Raw genomic sequence first — 7,019 nt, forward strand, 5'->3', positions numbered from 1 at the left:
TGGAGTATTTACTCACTGGCCAAAGGTAAAATCAAAGGTGAAGACAAAAGATAACACCAAGCGAAGCCTCCAACACTACAGTGGGTCACTATTCAAAAAGAGTAATCACATTTTCATTGCCGTGTTCCATATTTAATAATAAATGCAATATGATATGATTACTTCCAAGACCAATGATGGGGATACAACAGACACTTAAATACTGATTGTTGAATGAATAACTGGATGAATGAATGGCAGTATGAACACTGACATTTTAGAGAGGAGAGAATGGATATAGGGACCCGAAGGGACTGGTCCTCTGTTCCACCACAGATGGAGGGGAGATAGGTTTTTAATTCGCTAGTTGAGTCTTCAATCTGTGTTCAGACTGCCAATTTTACTTCCTTTCTACAGCAAACTCTTATCTGTAAATGATCCTACACTGGTTCAGGATCGCAAAGATCCACTAGCGACAATGTACACGTCACTGAAGCAGTAAGAACACTGGCTCTGGAACCAGCTGGACTGGGTTCCTGATCCTGATTCTTGCTATGTAATGGCTGGAGACAGGGAATTTATCATTTTAAAATAGAGATAATAATAGTTATCTACCTAGTAGAATTCTCATGAAGATTAATTAAAATAATCTGTCAATTATTATTTTATTCTCACTAAAAGAAGTTATGAATTCCAAAAATGTCAATCTGTCAATTATTATTTTATTCTCACTAAAAGAAGATATGAATTCCAAAAATGTCAATGTCATAAAAACAAAGAAAGGCTAGGATATGTTCCAGATGACAAGAGAATTGACAACTAAGTGCAATATATGATCCTAGACTGGATCCTGTGCTGGAGGGGAAAACGGACATTATTGGGTCAATTGAGAACATTGTAGCAATACTTGAATCTACTTCTGTATTACATATTTAATTTCCTGAAGTTGATAAGTGTACTGAGATTATGTATTTAGGAATAAAGGGCCATGATGTATGCAACTTTCTCACAAATGATTCAAATGAAAGAGAAAACAATAAAGCATACTGAACAAACTGTTAATAGGAGACTAAGAGTAAAAGGTAGACAATAGGGAGTTTTTTGTACTGTGCTTGAAACTTTTTCTGTAGGTTTGAAATTATTTCTGAGCAAAAGGTTAAAAGAGATTAAGTACTGAACTGAAATTTCAAGTCTAATTTGGAGTAGTGTAGTCTCCTGCAGTTTTTAGATTTTGATTGTTCCCATCACTGTGATAGCTTAGATGCCACTCTATTACAAAAGTTCTTCTAGACAGTCAAACTTGTCTCAATGTCTTTGAACAGTGCCTAGAAAATAAGAGGAAATAGTCCAGAGCCCTTCCGAAGAGGAAAAATCTATCCCTTTTAAGAGTTCTTCTCCCGGTGGTTTCCCTTGTCCTAAGAAGTCTCCTGGCAGTGGTTGACAGTCCCTCTGATCTGGACTCTGCCCACCTCATCCTGTACCACTCCCCTTAACCTTTCCTGCTCCAGACATACCGGCCTTCTTTGGGTTCCTCAGACATGAAAAATTGCCTACTTTGGCATACTTGTACCTTGTTATTCTCTCTTCTTAGGATGTTCTCCCTGATTACATGATTGGCCCCTTATTGTTCAGATTCAAAATGTTACAACTTCAAAGTCACCTTCTCTGATATTCCCCACTCACTCCACCTATATTAGCCATCTAGAGCTCAGAATCCTTCCTAGAATAGAGCTCAATGGTTATCATTGATGAACAAAATAAACAACACACCTACTCATAAGACAACTTAGGTTTTCCTTCTCTTCTGCCTCATTCACATTACTCATATTCTCATTATGCAGTCATTCAAAGTACTATGATTGTTTCTGCATATTAGTCTCCCCACTAAATTTTAAGGTGCTTGCAGGAAGGAGCTCTGTCTCCATTCTTTAATTCTCTGTGCCTACCTCAACCTATTTCTAAGGCACCAATAATTCAAACTAGCAAAGATTCACAGTTCCTGCGCTTAAAGAAACAGTTACATTGTATCTTTCTAACCTCTTAAAGCCCACTGATAGCAAATAACAACTAAAACTAATGGTTATTAAGTGTTTATTATGACCCAGACCCCATGATAAGTGCTTTAAATATTTTATCTCCTTGAATCCTCATTATAACCTTGCTAGCTAAGGTATCATTATTATCTATATTACCATTTTATAGATAAGAAGTTGAGACTCAGAGAAGTTAAATTACTTGCCCAAGGATTCACAGCAGCAGCAGAGGCACGACTCAAATCCAGGTAGTGGATCCCTAAAGCCCATGCTTTCTACCACTCTAGGATAGCTTGAGAAAATGTGGTGCTCATTCTTTCCATTCCCACCCTGACAAATTGATCAACCCATCGCCACCATGTGAACATTTGCACATGTGGTAGCAAGCTGACCTTACCTCGGGGTGGCTGCTGCTCAAGTGCTATACCGTGAAGGGCATTGCTTAAAGAGTCTATTGTCCAAAATAACTCCCAATCGCTCCACAAGAGTGACTGAAAATCCTCTATCAGGAAGCATTGCAAAATCCCTAGTTAAAACCCAAATATCAAAACGGTTAACTGCTTATAACTAGTGCAAGTCAAAAAAATTCTGAAGTGAATTGTTCAGATTATCCAGCAGTGCTCTGAGGGATGGAACCCATCCAGCTAAAGTTATGTCATGGAAAATATAAATTTCAAGAAACATGTAGGAATCATCTTTGAAGACCCAATCAAGGTCAGGTGCCAGGACAAGGATTCACATTTGTGTAGTAAAGGGAAAGGAGTCATAGGTGTAAGACTGGGGCTCTGAAAAAAAAAATGCAGTGGTGTGGAAAATCTGCATCATTTTCAAAATGCTGCTTTATAACCAGCTCCAAAAGGCAGCGCTAAAAAGTTATTTATCTGCTGCAAAGCAAAAACCACAGAGCAGAGAGATAGGTGCCTGCTCCATTCAGCTAGAGAATACTGGTCTTCATCAAGTTAGAGCCAACAAAGAGCTAGATAAAAGTCAACAAACCAGTCATTGTTTTAAAAAGCAGATGTTCGCACTACACATGACAGAATCAAGGAGAAACATTTCTAGGCACTTTTCACACTTGAAAACACATCTCCTCCTACCCCTAACTGGCCTATTTTATTTTAGTACCTGTGCTTCCCCCTCTGGAGTCCTCAACCCCTCACAAAATGGCATGGAAGCTGCTTCCACACATGACTGGGTATCTTTAGCTCTGGGCCACTTCAAGTCAGGCCACCTCTCGGGGTGCCAGGGTGATGTATGAAATCCCTGGAGGCAAGAGGGAAAGGCATAGCAGGGAGCTTCCTAAAGCGAGAACCACTGTCCTAACCTCATTATGGATGGTAGGTAGCAAAAACCATTGTCTCTGGGCAGGACAAGATCATGAGACCGCGGGATCTTGGGGACTGATGAGCCCACTGGGGACAAGGACAATTTTTCTAGTTTCTTCAAGGTTAAAGTAACAAGACAACCATCCTAGTCAACGTTTCCCAAACTGGTCATTTGAGTACCACTCTTCACACCTCTTTCCACATTGCCATCCTGAGCCATACATTAGTTTATCAATCACTTCTCTTTATCTTTACCAGATTTTTGCATTTAAATACATTTATTTTTTAAAGGAAACTTTTATCATTGTGAAATCTCTCGTTTAATGGAAGCTTTTCCTAACACTAACGAAAACACATAACCCTGTTCGTCCACGTGCCCCCTCAAATCAGCGCTGTTAACCCCAGTGGTGCCACCCAGAGGGGCAGCTTTGGAAAACACAAGCCATCCCTGAGAGGCCAGGGGTTGGATTTGGGCCTGACTGGCACCTCCCGCCTCTTTCCCCTGAGGGTAACGTCGAGGGGACGCACAGGAGTCTGCACCTCCCACCCCCGCCCACGTCCTCCCGCAGCCTCTCCCCTCCAGCAGCACGTTTCCTGTCAAAACAAACCCTTGGGGGAGGGGACGGCGGAGGTCCAGCCGAGTGCCGAGGAAACCCAGGCAACAAACCCAAACACACGCTTCGGGCCCCGCCCGGCCCTCACCGCGGTTCGCTTCGCCCACTCCAGCGGGGCCGGGGGTCGCAGGCGAGGAGGTGACCGTCCCGGAGCCCGGATGGTGGGAAGCCGCTCGCAGAGCGGTCGCTGGCACGGGCCCAGCGGGATGTAAACAGCGGCCCAGCGGCCGCGACCCCGCCGCCTCCGGGGCCCCAAGCCCGCGGCCACCCCGACACCCGCCGTGGCAACTCGGCGCCCGCGCCCTGCTCCCACGCGGGACGGCGGTTCGATGTCAAGCAAGGGGATTGGGGGAGCAGGAAACGGGGCCCTCTCGCCGCTGGCCCCGGCGTCCCAGTGCGGAGTTTTGCGATGAGGCAGGGCAGGGAGGCCCCTGGGCTGCCCAGAGGCGACGTGTCCCGGTCCGCCGACCCTGGCCCATCACCTCAGAGCCGGCGACCCCCTCCCCCGGGATGGATACGCACCGGACCCGGCGCGGAGACGACCGGAGGAGAAAGGCGACTGAGTGAGCCTGGGTCAAGGGTCCCTGCGTGTCCCCTCACCCAGCACAGCACAAGAACCTCCAAAACTCCCCAGTCCAACCACCCCCAGCCTCCCCGGCTCCCCACGCGGTATTTAAAGGGCCGGGGAGGGACTCAAAGGTAGCAGCCACGACGTGACCATCGCATAACCAGCGAGTGGGGGGAAGACAGCACGGGGCAGAGGGGAATCCAAGGCGCTTCAGGCTCCCTTAGCAGATCTGAGAGATTTGACCTGCTACAGAACAGGTTGCCTCATGTTAGGATGAAAGAGGCCGGAGAGAGCTTGGGTCGAAGGTGTTTTGAGTGCGAGAGGGAAAGCTCCCCCCCGCGGGCTGAGAGTGGTGCGGCCCGAGGACTGCTAGGGGAGGGGAGAGAAGTGTTTACGGAACTGGGGCAGCCTTGCGGCCAGGAGCGCCCAGCGTTGGAGGCGGGGTCGTCGGGGCGCTGGGGGCGGGGCCTGATAGGGGCGGAGCCGGCGGAGAGGAGCAGGAGGGGCGGAGCCGGGGTGCTGGGGACCCGACCCAGCCGCCCGTGGGTCCGCTTGTGAAGCGCTGGACTAACCCCCATGGGCTGCCCCGGGCGCACTAGGGTGGACATTGCTGTAAGCTCCCCTGCCGCGAGTGGAACTTTTACTACCCGAAAACCCCTCATTTAGACGGGGCGATTCAAATTGGACGGGTGCTCCATCAAGAGAGACGACCCAACCGACAACGTGGCAAGTGCGTTCCCATGCACGTCAGCAACCAGCCGTGTCACCCACGTTTCTGTCTGCACTTCCACATCAACACAGGTCCAGATTTGCATATGGCTGGACCAGAAGATTAACTCCTGCGAGTCACACCTATCCAGGCTCTCTGACAAATAACCTCATGTGCATGCAAAAGATAAAACATCTTACTTCCTCTAGGGTTCTTGGCAGCACCTAACTTTATGTCCGGCAGAAGTTTCGACATTGGTTAATGTAAATAAGCAGTGCAAGGATGGGCTCTGTGCGGTCAGGCCTCCTGCTCAGCTCTTGCCGTGGATGTGCTTCAGGGTGTGCAGAAATACCCTGGCCAACTCTCACACATAAAAACACTCTATATCATTGGTGTTATTTAGGAGATAGTTTGATGCGGGGATGTAAGTGAATTTTTTATAGGCTGAAGTATTTCTATTCAGCGCTGAAATGACGTCTAGATTGTGGTGGCAAAATTGCTTCTGGAAATGAAACCAGACAAGCAACATTTTAAAGGAGGGTAGAAAGCCAATTGTCCTAGATGGAATAATTCAGTGTTACAACATGGACTCGTCTTGGGTTCAAACCCTGGCTCTGACATTTACTACTCATGATATCTTGGTCAATGAGATAACAGTGATAACTCTCTCATTGGATTATTGTGAGGATGAAATGAGATAAAGCATGTGAAGTGTTTAGAGCTGCACCCAGTAAGCACTCAATTAGTGTTAGTTATCGAAACAATTTGGCAAACTACTCTGAACAACTTAGCTGGAGATCTGTATAAATTTGTATTTATGTCTCCTTATGCCGCTCTCTTCTCCCTTCTCCCAAAATTTACAGCTTGATACAAATCAAGAGATTAAAGAGAAAATGCTGTTGCCACCAGGTTCTTTCCAGGTACTTTCATGCCCTTGTTTATACAGTATGTTGGAATAAGCAGTCAGGGTGACAGATGCCTCCAACTTCGATTCTTGCCAAATAACAACCACCTCACAACTGCCATCAACACTCTAAAATCTCCACAATAGAAAGATTAACCAAAAATATCTTTCAAACTTCTGGACACTGTGACAATGACACATGTAGCTTTGTTTCCTTTGTTAGCTTTGTAGGAGCTTGTTAAGTATTATTTTGCTCTATTACATAACTTGGCGCTCAGGTGAGTGTGAGTCAAGAGAGTTGTCCAGTCTGCCCGGGTGACCAGCTCTTTGACCCTGGGCATGGCACTTATTTTAAAAGCTCAAATATGCAACTCTCAAAGCCACAAGGAAGCAATTTTTGTCAAAGCAGGTGAGTCAAGTTTCAACGTGTGCCAGTTTGAGAACCTTGAGGAGGAAGAGGTAGGGTAACATCAGAGACCCAAGCCAGGGACAGATAATATCCTGGAAACACAATCTTCTGTCACTTTGACATTAAATAACTTGCTATCTGGAAACCTTTTGGTCAGTTACCTGACCAACTGCTTTCAGCCTGGCTTGGATATAAAAGCACTTTGAAGAAATATAGTGCTGTATAATATTACTGCTGTATAATATTAGGCAGTTCCCTTAAAAAATGAGCTTTGTATCATATTCTTGCTCAGAGAGCTCAGGCAGCCATAGAATAAAATCCTCCTTACTCCTCAGATTATGTTCATGACCTCCCCTCCCCAAAAAAAGGTCTGAAAAGGTAACCTCTTTAGTAAGTAAACTAATTGGCTTTTTATTATCATACCTAATTTTCCTAAAATTTTTTTTTTTTTGGAAACAGAGAATTCATGGTAATGCAG

General features: G+C 45.8%; 1 protein-coding gene across 1 annotated transcript in view; it reads right to left on the bottom strand.

Moving 5' to 3' along the window:
- TCP11L2 (t-complex 11 like 2) overlaps positions 1–4,601 on the bottom strand; it is a 37,191-nt gene extending 32,590 nt beyond the window's left edge. The window contains 1 exon segment of the mRNA XM_025048817.1: positions 4,474–4,601. The gene's annotated coding sequence lies outside the window, so the exon portion shown is untranslated.
- Positions 4,602–7,019: the final 2,418 nt, after the last annotated feature.

This window comes from Pteropus alecto, unplaced genomic scaffold, assembly GCF_000325575.1.
Source record: "Pteropus alecto unplaced genomic scaffold, ASM32557v1 scaffold94, whole genome shotgun sequence".
Taxonomy (NCBI): Eukaryota; Metazoa; Chordata; class Mammalia; order Chiroptera; family Pteropodidae; genus Pteropus; species Pteropus alecto.